Source organism: Ischnura elegans, chromosome 5 (genome assembly GCF_921293095.1).
Source record: "Ischnura elegans chromosome 5, ioIscEleg1.1, whole genome shotgun sequence".
In the NCBI taxonomy this organism is placed as follows: Eukaryota; Metazoa; Arthropoda; class Insecta; order Odonata; family Coenagrionidae; genus Ischnura; species Ischnura elegans.
This window is the reverse complement of record NC_060250.1, coordinates 81925799-81938708: the sequence shown is the minus strand read 5'-3', so window position 1 is coordinate 81938708 and position 12910 is coordinate 81925799. Positions and strand designations below refer to the sequence as shown.

At 41.3% G+C, this 12910-nt stretch overlaps 1 protein-coding gene across 6 annotated transcripts in view; it reads left to right on the top strand.

Moving 5' to 3' along the window:
- The first annotated feature begins 48 nt into the window (after nt 1-48).
- LOC124159116 (protein retinal degeneration B) overlaps nt 49-12910 on the top strand; it is a 274532-nt gene continuing 261670 nt past the window's right edge. For all 6 annotated transcript variants that reach the window (XM_046534682.1, XM_046534680.1, XM_046534679.1 and 3 more), the window contains exon 1: nt 49-187. The gene's annotated coding sequence lies outside the window, so the exon portion shown is untranslated. The remainder of the gene's footprint in view (nt 188-12910) is intronic.

Sequence of the window (12910 nt, the reverse complement as noted above, 5' to 3'; positions counted from 1 at the left end):
TGCCATCTCTGGGCGAGAAAATGTATGAAGAATTCAGAACATCAAATCCTGGTAAAATAAAAGCAACAGTAAATGCGGAGTATCTTTCGGTCTGTTGTAGTGCGATTTGTCCTTAGCACTAATAAGTGCTCGCGGTTAATACAGTGTGTGTTTTCACGGGATCAAGCGATCAAATTTCCAGAATTCGGTGAGTTCAGCTGCATGCAGGTGTTATTAACGCCTAATGGTAGTTATGCGTCTTATGTAGTCTGCTTTCTTTCACTTATTTACATGAAGTGTTTTTCAACGCGGTTAAAAGCTTGAATCTTAAATGAAATTCATAAAATTATCAGCTTAAAACCGGCGTATGAATTAATTCAGTCGTAGAAAAGTTAAGCTAAAAGATTCGTGCCGAATTTTTTTGTGATACTCTGGGATTACATTAAGCGAAGGTAACAATTTATTGTGGAATTTCAGGCATTTACATCGACCAAGGGCATCGTCAGTGTGTGTGGAAAAACACTATTTTCTTCCTTGTATCGTAGTGTACATCTTGCATATTTTTACTAAATGTTTTTGCTCACTCTATCCTTGATATGTGACAGTAAGCCTTTAATGGTATTTTGGATCAATTTAGATGCACTGATTAGTGCTCCGTCTGAATAAAATTTCAATAGTTCCATGTTAAAGTAATATATATTGGAGGGAATCATCGACCGAAGCCCATCCGTGTTATTAGTCGGTTTCATTCAAGAGGTACCTCAATAATCTTCCGACTTTGGTTAAGAAATATCGTCTAAAGTCAGGCCACAGCCGTAGCGCAATTTATATTTATGTATGTGATTTCTTGTGTTCAAACCATTCCTTACTCTGATGGGGATAGGTGTTGGCGGGAATTATTTTGCGAGATTATAACCCGGGAGAAATCGATTAATGTCTGGAGGTTGAGACTGGCACAAGCCGTGGTGCATATAGTTTCAGATCGTTAGTGAGAATGCCTCCTCGCTAATTCTGAATTAAAAGAATGTTTGTGTAAATTGTAGTCGGTAGCTATCTTTTCTGATGCCCCAATGCACCTAACTATGAAACTCTGCTTACGACATCATTTGTACGAAACCCCGGTCATGAAGAATGACGATTTCTTTGCGATGAAGGCCGACCCCTTAAGTGAATGAATCTGCATAGGGCTCAGTTACGCTAATGATTTATGTCATTCAGTGGCGTAACTGCGGGGGGAGGGGGGGGGGGGGTTTAAGGGGGTTGGTCCTCTTCAAAGACTCAGGTTAGTAAAAAAATATTTAAAACTGTTTTCTAGTTTTGACTTAAAATAACTGCATCTGCTTAAAGTTAAAAATCATTTATTAATATCATGGCAGTGAGTCATTTGAGTCATTGAGATGAGTATACTTTAGCCAATTGTGAAAAAATTTCTTTCCTGGACTTCCCCGTTGCTTGGGGTGGCTCGCCTCCCCAGGCTCCCCATCTCCCCCCACAGCATGTTCCTAGTTACGCCACTGAAATCATTGATATCGGAAGTACATACTCCTGTTGCGTACGAAGACCATTCCGCAGATAGGGGAGGAAAAATGCGTTTGAAATAACAATTCAGCATTCTGTGTGTGCATCGAAGATGAAGAAGTGGGTGGACACGATTTCGTGCGCTAGCCCGAAAGCAGAAATATTTTTCGGTGTTGTTTTGGGGGTGAGCTTTCAGGTATACGGTTCGTTTGAAGTAGCGTGTCTTTCAAAAATTTCTGGCGTGCACGGCTTGAACCCCCCGAACCTACCCTCATCCTACTCCGTTGTCCATTCACCATTTGCTCTTTTATTTCCTCTAATTCTCGATCTACGCACCTAGTTCATCCCTCGCTGCCCATGCTGGTATATATGATGGCAGTAGCCACCTTAATATACCTTTAACATGTCCCCCATTCCCCCCCTGGTGAAGTCTTCTCGGGGTTTCCACTGGGTGAGTTGATAGAGGTCGACGTTTCGATGGCTGCCTCTGCCATCGTCTTCAGGGAATGCGATGGCAGAGCCAGCCATCGAAATGACGTCGTACAATGAACTCGCCCGGTGGAAAACCCGTGAATACTTCACCAGCATCATACGCCGGGAAAGAACAAGATCATATCTCTTTTTCCCATCCCAAAATTTTGTTGCCATAAATATAATACAATATTCTAGGGTGAATGGGGAATAGTAGGAATTATTATGAGGTAAAAAAGGTTGAGGCGAAGGAAGCGACAGTACGCTGAAAAGTATTTTCTAGCGTTGTATCCATTTTCCGTAAAAGTCACTTTCACAACTGCAAAGTTAAAATGAATAAATTGGTGAGGTCCGCGGAGCTCCACTCATTTTGATTAGGAGCATAGGCGGATCAAGAGGGTGGGGGAGTGGTGCGGGGGTACGTTCCCTCCCCAGACTCTTAAACAGTGGACAAGATTTTTAATACTTTTATCATTACGTTCGTTTCGTTATGTGTATCACAGAGCCTCAATCATTTAATTTCATATTAATAACTTTCATCTTAAAATAAAGAGAATATTTCGTGCAGTTGTTGTTTTATGTATTTTATCATAGGATGTAATACCCTTAAGGGAAAAAACGGAGAACTTATGACCGAAAACGAAGACAAAGGGAAGAGATGGAAGGAATATCTGGAAGATTTGTACAAAGGAAGCAGCCTAAGAACGAATGCTATCGAAAACGAGAAGGAAGTGGATGAGGATGGCATGGGAGCCCCAATTTTAAGATCAGATTTTGATGCGGCTGTATAAGACCTTCGGATAAATAAAGCATCTGGAATTGATGATATTCCCGTAGAGCTAATTAAAAATGCAGGGGAGAAGACGTTGAGCCAGCTCCACAAAATCATTGGTGAAATGTATTCGACAGGTGAGATACCAAAGGACTTCGAGTGGAACTTTATAATTCCAATTCCTAAGAGGAAAAGAGCGGAGAACTGCGATTTTGTAGGACCATCAGCCTGACTACACATGCGTCGAAGATACTGACAAGGACCATCTTTCGAAGAATAGAACGGAGAGCAGAAGAGTATCTGGAGGAGGACCAATTTGGATTCAGAAAAAGCAGAGGCACAAGGGAAGCGATATTGGCTATTAGGCTGCTCATAGAGAAGAGAATGGAAAAGAACAAGCCAACGCTCTTTACGTTCGTGGACTTAGAGAAGGCATTTGACAATGTGGATTGGAGCACAATGCTTGGAATAAAAAAAAATGGATTTCTCTACAATGACAGAATAATCGTCCAGTTTATACGAAAATCAAGTAGCAGTGATAAAATCAGGGTCAGTTGTGAAGAGACAAGAATTAGGAAAGGAGTGAGACAAGGCTGTGATTTGTCACCCGTAATTTTCAACATTTACATCGAAAGAGCAATTAATGAAATCAAAGAAATGGTTTCTGGAGTGAGTATCCATGGAGAAAAAATAGCATGCAAAGATTTACCGATGACATAGCCGTCATAGCTGAAACAGAGAAGGATTTGAAAAATATTCTGGTTAATATGGGTATGGTAATGGGTAAATATCAACCGAAAATAAACGCAAAGAAAACGAAGATATTAGTATGCAGCAGAAGAGAAGAAGCTAAGGCTAACATAGTGACGGGATATGCAAGAAAGAAATTATCAGCGGAATAGCCCAAGCGAAGAGAGCATTCCACCAAAAGAGAGGCCTGCTAATTGCGGGAAACTTAAGTATGGAAGTAAGGAAACGTTTTATAAGAACGTACATTTGGAGTATGATCCTATATGGAAGTGAGGCATGGACAATGACAGCAGCGGAGAATGCAAGCATAGAGGCCTTCGAAATGTGGTGGTACATAAGAGTGATGAGGATCAAATGGATCGACCAAGTTAGTAATGAGGAAGTCCTAAGAAGAGAATCCTCATGAAAACCTTGATAAAAATACCGAACAGCCTTATAGGCCACATCTTGAGACATTATGGCTTAATTAAGACGATCGTGGAGGGGCAAGTAGCTGGCAAGAACGGAAAAGGAAGACCTCCAACTAAATATATGGAACAGGTAAAGAAAGATGTGAAAGAGAAGAAATACGTAGGTGTGAAAGTATCGGTAGATTGGAGAGCTGCGTCAAACCAATCTTAGGATTGTTGATCAGTGATGATGATGATGACGTAAGTGCGAGTAAATTATTACCTCGGTGATGTAGGCAATAATTTACTAGGGTAAACTTTTCTCGGGATTCCCACCGGGTTAATGTTTTAATATCGGCCAACGTTTCAAGTGCCGTCTCGGCACTCATCTTCAGGGCTGATGAGTGCCGAGACGGCACTTGAAACGTTGGCCGATATTAAAACATTAACCCGGTGGGAATCCCGAGAAAAGTTTACCCACATTATTCGCCGGGAAAGCATTAAATCATATTTCACAATAATTTACTGTGTATTGCCTCGTCGTTGTGAATGAAACTTTTGTCAATTTTTAGCGAAAGAGTGTAGATTATTTTTTTCAAAAAACCTTGTAATAAATTTTAGTTTTTAATTAATTGAGTATCTGTGACATCTAGCATCCTTAAGTTAAGCTGAGGACCATTATTTTTTTCGTATAAATATTCTTAGTATTCATCGTTTTTATCTCCCTATAATCATGAGTAGTTTGCATTCCAGAAATTGTTTTGTCGAAGCCGTCCACTCGTTTATCATAGAAGGCTATCTTATCATACCAGATGCAATTCTTCTTTTTTCATCCTTCAACACCTGTCTCACATATTTCATTAGCGTTTGTTTTTATGTTATTTTTTTCGTTTTGAAATTTTGTTTCCTTTATTTATTTATTTCACCACCAAAAACGGCCAAAGGCTATTACATTGGCTGTTACTAAAATAAATAATAGTTAATAAATAACAAACAATAATGCAATAAATAAAAACTAACAGAAAACAAAATTTTTAAACATTGCAAGGAGCACTATGGATTATATGAGTATGATGAATAGCAATGATGGAGCAATATGGAGTATGATGAATTTTTCAGATGGCGTTTTAAGGAGGAATTGTAACTAGTGGCAGAGGAAAAGAGGTCCAGGGAAGGGATTTTTGAAGCCATAGAGTTAAATAATGACGGGATTCGGTAGAACAGAGAGCGTTAAGAGATGGAAAGACGGAATCGCGGAATGTGAAACAGAGAGTTATTTCGTAAGGGGCGCGGAGGAACATGAAAACGGAAAAGAGGGAGAATTTCGTTTGTCCGGAGAGAACCGCTAAAGATTCTATGTAGAAACATGAGATCAGATAAGACATGGTGTCTTCAATTATATCTATTGATTATTAATGTTTTATTATTGCCGAAGGTGAAGTATCAAGACTTAATAATACCCATTATCTCGTTTGTTAAAATACATTTATAATAATACGTTTCATATATTTTTTCTGAAGTTGGAGGCTACATCGTTTTTCTCAGATTTTGGTTAATTGCCTTGCCACCTTGAGCGTTCCTGTCTGCGCTTGTCTGAAGCTCTGGATCATATGTGTGCTCTGAGGTTGTACTGATTATTTCCTTTTTGTTTTGGCCATTGCTGGTTCCCGTAGAATTGCTGGTTCCCATGTCAGAATTCTTTCACTTTCTCAATATTTCGGTTTCCTAATTGTTTTTTTTTGTGGTTAGTCCTTAGTTTATCTCTCCGTATTTAGTTTGATATGTTCTAGAACCCCCTTGTTCATAGAGCCCTAGGCCCTGATACGGTCGTTTTCCTCGAGGTTGTCCACCTTCGGTTGGTTCTTACGTGACCTAGTTACGTGGACCCCAGACACCATCTCATCTGTGATCATTATTCAGTAGATTGGTCTTCTGCTCCGTCCCCTTCCGAGCTGACCCCTCATTTCTAAATCATATCCTCCTATATTTCCTCGATTCATTCGATTAAACGCCATACGTGATTAATCAGAGGGCATCGTGAGTGAACGAGCATTCAGACGAAAATGCATACCTACCATCAAGGTCCGTGAATGATAGACGGGCATTTAGTCAATATATGGTGGAAGTATACAGTTATATGTGCGTAATTGGGAATTGATCGTGCTTTTCGTTTTTGTCAATTGTACCTCCCAATTTCAAATTTTTTCCCTAAGAGCGGCGAAAACTTTTAGGATCCCTGTTTGTCCCCTATATAGAGGTTGAGATGGAAAGCTATAGTTCTACTCACCACTCTGGCGGAGACGGTGTTGCTGAAATGTTGAAGGAGGTGGATGGTGGGTAATTTAGTGCGTATGCAAAGATTTGTAATGGGCGAAGCGAATGTATGTGAACGCGTTGAATTTGATTTTCATTATTATTTTAATTCAATCCTAAGATTGGCACATTGCAGCCCTCCATTAATCTCTTTCCCAAACGAGTTCCTTCAGTTCTTTGGTGTTCTTCTTCTTTGTGTCCTCCTTGCAATGTTTTTATAAAAGTCACTTTGTTGTTTGTCGTCCTTTCCGGGTCTAATCTTGCTACTCAGTTTTAACCCACTTTCCGATTATCTACCTAGCTGAAATTTTCAGGATAACGCAGAACCAGATGATAGTGCAGAATCCTAACTCTTATTATAATTGGAACTGTATCTCGATTTTTATTCAGAATTAAAAATTAAAAATGGATTTCAGTTTAAAAAATGGCCACACAATCCGATGGTGTCGCTGCGATCAATTCAAGGAAGGAGAATGATAGAAAATCATGACAATAAATGTGTTTGCAAATTAGTTTATTGAAATATTATCGCGAGAAAAACGTTGTTTTTGCATGTAAATATTATTTATGTCCCAAATACGTATCCACAGGTCTTTGGGGAAATTTTCCTTCAGTTCTCCCTTTCCCCCTGTTAATATTCCACGCGCTGTGTCGTAGTATATAGTCTATCCACCGTATCCTTCTCTGACAAATATTGCTCCACAGTTCTCTTTCTTTTCATAGTCTTTGGCACACCTTCTCGTTAATAATTCTATTCATTTGATCATCATCACCATCTGCTTTCTGGCTCCAGTTCAAGGTTGAAGTGGATACATTAGCTTAATTCGTGGATATTTGGTCAAGGTATTAAGACTGTCGCGGGCGAAAGGGCAACGACAGACAAATGTTTACGATTGTCGCTGCCATCTTCGACTTATGCCTTGAAATACCTCCAGTTATACGACGTAGCTGGTTGTAGGTAGTTGGGGTGGTGGAAGGGGCGTTGTCCCTTCCTGCCTATGAATCGACTTCTTGCCACAAGAAAGGTCGAATTTTCCAAAACGAGTCAAAACTTTATTTCCAGGAAAATATGCTACATTGATTATTCTGTCTGTCATGTGCTCACTTACTCCTAGACATCAGCATCTGCTTCCATCACCACCACTTTCAGGAGGACTGACGAGGCAAAATGATTCATGCAAACTTCCCTTGTCCGGTAAAATACTTAAGCAAATACGTAGAATACTCAGTAATAAAGTGCTAATTAAGGCTAACGATAACGGGTTAGTGGTCGACTGGAGCGGTGTGAACGCGAAAGCTTTCACTTGTGAGCGGTCCGAGAACTAATGACCGTTAATGTGACTTGTGAGAGAAGGTTATGTGTGTGACAAATGTCTCCCTCCTTTCTCCACGTCAGCGTAGTAATTACAGTGTCGATTAAGCTACCCTCGCCCCACCCCTCTGAATCGTGTCACGTAGTCCACGGATGGCTAATGCGTCGTTCGGTGACTCTTGACTCGGGAACGTTGAAGACGGCTTTCTATTGACTGTGGTACTTCTTTTAGATCACATGCGTAAGAAGATACGCCCATTTCATATTCTCTACCTATGTTGTGATAGTAGTATCATACATTGTAATGTTAATATTATTTAACCATATAGGTAGTTGATCCTAACATCTTCCTCGACCGCCGACGTTACACTTTTTATATTTTCACCTGAAGAGCCCATTCATGACCCTCTAGACCCATTAAATAATTCCACATGACTCATGAGACAAGTGAAACTAGTGGTCCAGATCAAGTTACTCATGAAAAAGTTTTGGACGAATACCTCGCTCCCATAACTGTCCACTATGATTACTTGCAACTGTTGCTCTAAGGTACTTGTCTAAAGGGGCACTGTTGAGGGGGCTTGAGGATGCCAGAACCCCCATGTCTAGATAGTTAAATAAAAATAGAGCAGGAAGTAATTACTGATGCCTGAAGATTTTTTTTAACATCCCACTTCTTATCGTCTGAATTGGATCCTTGATTTTCGACGCCAGCCCGTTATCGAATCTGAAAATGTCCATTCTAATGACTTAATATTGTACTTAAACTATTGTTATACCATAAATGCGCTATTGAAAGATATTATGCGTTGCCTTGTATGCTTCTTTAGGGAATGATCAGCCACAGGACTATCCAAGTTCTTAATTATTAATATCCATTGCTATAGGACAAACTTCGAAGGAGATGCATCCTGCTTTAAACTCAAACTTTTAGTATATACCTTTACTTTGTTTCATTTTTTTCTGCTCTCATAAATATCGGTATTTTTCTATAGTCACAAGGTTATAATTTTGGCTCGCTGCCAGATTGGGCACTCTAGTGTACACCTGGATTGTTTTTGACGTCCTACTCCCATAGGAGAAAAATCCATTATTCGTTACCCGTATTGCACGCGGTAGTGGGTCGCTTTTTCCATTTTCAAAAATATTTTTTCCACACGCATTAACCCAAAAAGAAACTTCGACCGAATCCGACCGAAGAGAATTCGCCGTCAGTCGACAAGAAACAATAGGCGGGAACGTAGCTCCGCATATTTTCGCTCAACCTGTCAGGATTTTTTTTTTCATTTTTTCCCGTACTCCTATGCTGCTCCGTGATTGAATGCATCGAAATTACTGAGCTCTTCACCAATGTGTGAATTCCGAGCGTGCTTGTCTTCGTGTACGTGCAAACCATGTTCACGGAGATAACCGAAGGTGTAATGAGTGCACACAAGTAATGAAAACGTGTCAACAGAAATGGGATTAAGAGATTAAATGATTTCTTAATAATCACCTTCCACGAATGGACTGCTGTTTTTCTCCCGTTTAATCTTAGGTGGACTACAATTTCGATTGGATACAGCGAATAAGATTTGGTTAAGCCACACTCATTAAAACCGAAGGGATAATCAGTATATAATATAGTAATTAGATGGTGTTTATGTATACTTTAATAACTCTTCCTACTTTTCGGGAGCGGGAGCTTTGAGATTAAACGGGAGCTTTGAGAGAGTATCAAAAATACGATTGCCAAACATCACCCATTTTGAGATTTATCATTTCAGACAATTATTATAGCAATTTTCATACAGCCTTAATTAATTCATTTCTTCAAAATTCCAGAGTATAAAATAAAATGTCGAGAAGGCTGGATACCCAAGAAAAACTGTTCTCATGGTAACTGCAAAGTGGATACAAACAAAAATGTTTGCGTCGCCGTAGCTCAGTAACTAAGGAGTTGCGACCCCATATTTTTGGACAAATAAAGCTTAAAATTGTCTCCCCTACCACCTCCTGAAGTATTGCAGATTCCTCCTGTAACACCCTGCATATTGTTGTGTTATGGATGTGTAGACCAAAGTGATTTTCCCTTTGCTAATTTCAGTAATTTTTTTACCTCTCATGTTTATCTCTTCCCACCATCTTACACCTATATGGAAACTTAAAAAACAGCCCGTTATTCCATTCCTGACTTCCTTTAAACGCAAACTTAGCGAGAAATCGTTCACCTTGGAAAGAATGCCGTCGAGGTTTTCATTCGGTTTCGATGTAGTCGGAGTCAACCAATAAATGCGTGCGTTGCCATAGCTCAGTAACTAAGGAGTTGCGACCAGTGGCGTAGCTACGGGGGGTTTCCGAGTTACTACCCCCCTTTAGTTGTCTCTTTATTTTATTTATACATATATATATATATTATATACTTTATTCTAATAAATACTCGTGCAATTTTTACAGTTACATTACAGTTTTTAAGTCCTAAAAATAACATTTTCAACCACACAAATCCAAAAATGTTCCCGGGGAAAGCCCCCCTTTCCCCTGGGGTGTTTTCCAAAAACCCGGAAGGGCCCCGAAATCTCCGGTGAACGCCCCCCATGTTTCAAAATCCTGGATACGCTGCTGGTTGCGACCCCATGTTTACCGAAAAAAGTGCTTAAAATTGTCTTCCATACCACGTCCTAAAGTATTTCAGATTCCTCCTGAAGCACCCAGTGTACAGAAGTTAGGTGGACAAGCGCATTCCTGCATTAGTCGGGAGTGGCGTTTTTCTCGAAAGGGTGCCCGGGAGACCTGCCTGCTCAGCCCCGCGGCGGCGGCGACGACAGGGGATCGACCTCCCCCGCGGGAGACACCTTGACAATGCTCTCCTCTTACCCCCGGACCCTAAAGGGCAGCCCCTTCGAAAAACAACCCCATCTCCTTCCCCTCCCCCGTTTAACCCCGCTGCCCCTCGCAACCGGCCGAGCAGGGATGCGGTCCCGGCTGCGTGGTTACCGGGGAACGATAACAAGTTTGAAGCCTGATCAAACGAACATTTTTTAAATGTCTCTCAGAATGATAGCTCCAGCGATGGGTTTTCATGTACCAAAACAGTGATCGCTCGACCCATCATTTTCTGAATCACACGGACATTCCGTATTCTATCGCTTATATCCGTCACTTTCCGTATATACTCCTGTCATTCAATTAAATGTCAAGCGTGGCGTAGCAATCGCTGTTAGCGGCGATGCGTTCTGATTGGCTGAAGGACGGTGCCATCAGCGGAAAAAGGGACGTGCCGAGCGATGGAAAAAGGGATGGGATTACCATCCCTCGAGTCACCGCTGAAAATATTTGCGAGAAACGGTCATTTTTTCCGCCATCATTTGAGCGATCGCTGAGCTGTGTCTCTGAAGGGATAGAATAGATGATCGTGTGATTCAGGCTTAAATCCTGAAACCACCGATTTCTGCACAACGTATGCTCGTTGGTTGATTTTTGGAGGCAATCGACAGCTTAGGACATTTGCGCCTTAAGAAAGGATGTGGGTTACGAAATCCGGCGACAGCAAAAGACTATTATTGACGAAAGTCGACGAATGGATGCCGGCTTAACGTCCCATCCGGGGGACGGAGTATCCGCAGAGTGCTGTAAATGAAGTTCCCTCTACGAAGCATCAAGCATGGATCTGGATGTATTTGAAAAATCTCCACCGCTGTCTGAGTTTGCACACGAACGCACTGGGTGGGAAGGTAACTTTCTTGTATCGCTCGAGATGCGGAAGGGTGTCTATTAATTAGGGATGTTATCAGTCTGGGAGTTCTGCTCATAGTTGGGAGAATTAAAAATCTTCCTAGGAGTTTGGGGAAATGTCGGATAAAATCGGTGTGCTGCCAGGGAAAAAATCGTCAAGGTAATAAAATTCTATGAATTTTATCTTCATTCTCATAAATTAATTGTTCAATTTTATGAATAAAAGTAGTGTTGTTGTTTTTTTCCGAATTTCTTTAATGCCTTACATTTTTATTCATCTCTGAATGTCGTAATAATCTTGAGGAAATTTGAGAAAACTTAACATTTTCGATTCATCGTTCTGTCAGTGGTCGGACGTAGGTTTTTCGGTGTGGTCGGAAGTGGGGTTTAAAGTATGGTGAAACGTCACGAGGAATGACAAAATACCACCAGCTTACCGGAGATATGCGTCCACTACGTTTTGTTTGTATGGAACTAGTTACCTTGTCATTTCCCCCTTAAGCCTGAATCACACGATAATTTTTTTTCGTCGCGAAAGTAATCACTATCGAGATCACTTTTCCCGTCGCGAAAAGCAATCGCTCTAGTGATCATTTTTCTGAATCACACGGTCCCTCCCGCCGTCGCTTTTCGCATCATTTCCAATATCACAGCTCGTTGTCATAGGACCCACATCACGAAATTATGTAGCGTGTTTGTTTATTTAAGTCGTTCCCACAATTGTCAAACGTTGCGCTGCAATCGCTCCACACGGGAATGCGTTACGATTGGCTGATATGGGGTTTTAGTGACGGTTTTAGCGACGGAAAAAGCGACCGGACGAGTGATGAAAAATAGCGATGGGAATCCTCATCGCGATCGCGAAAAACAATTGCCGCCGACGATCATTTTGCGCAGTAATCGCGATAGTGATCACTTTCGCGACGAAAAAAAATGATCGTGTGATTCAGGCTTTACCGCAACGTGCAATCTTTTGCACTCATTGTCGCGCAGCGGGAATTTTTGAAAACTGATAAAAATGCACTTTTAGTGATAACAACACAAAAATAGGTTCTGCGAGACGGACTGGGCCTCTAGTATGTAGTCCCCTTGGGGTGTGAGGTGGGCGTGCATTGTTTTCATGGAGGACGGATGTATATATATATAGGAACGCCGTATAGTGGCTGAAGGCATCCGGTTTGCTCTGCCATCGACACGGCTGGTGACGTCAATCGGGTTTCGCGAATCATTGTGCCCTCGCCGAGGGACCCACGTGGAGTGGCTCACTTCAATATAGTCTGCCTCTCTCGCACTCCGATCCGCGATGCTCAGGCATGTCGTGGAGTGGGACTCGGGATTTGATCGACTCCTCCATCTCTCTCTCTTCTACTACGGCCCGGATAGCCCATTTGCCTCGTCTAATCTCATGTTACAATGTTCTCCTCTAGAGGCTTCCTTCCCCAATCGCTTGACGACTCAATTGTGTGAAGGGAATGTACGTTCATCAACACTCCACCGTGCAGATAGTTTTAGGGAAATTGAGGACTTTCCCCTATGACTGCAGTTCAAATAACTGTTTCTCTCCTACTTTTCTGGTATTAAAGTCCTCGCCTGCCAAATAAGAGGTCGTGAGGTCGAGTCCCTGCACGTGTAAATGTTATCTCGTTGAAAATCCAGGTGTAAAAGGCTAATGTGAGTTGTTTTCGATGGCAT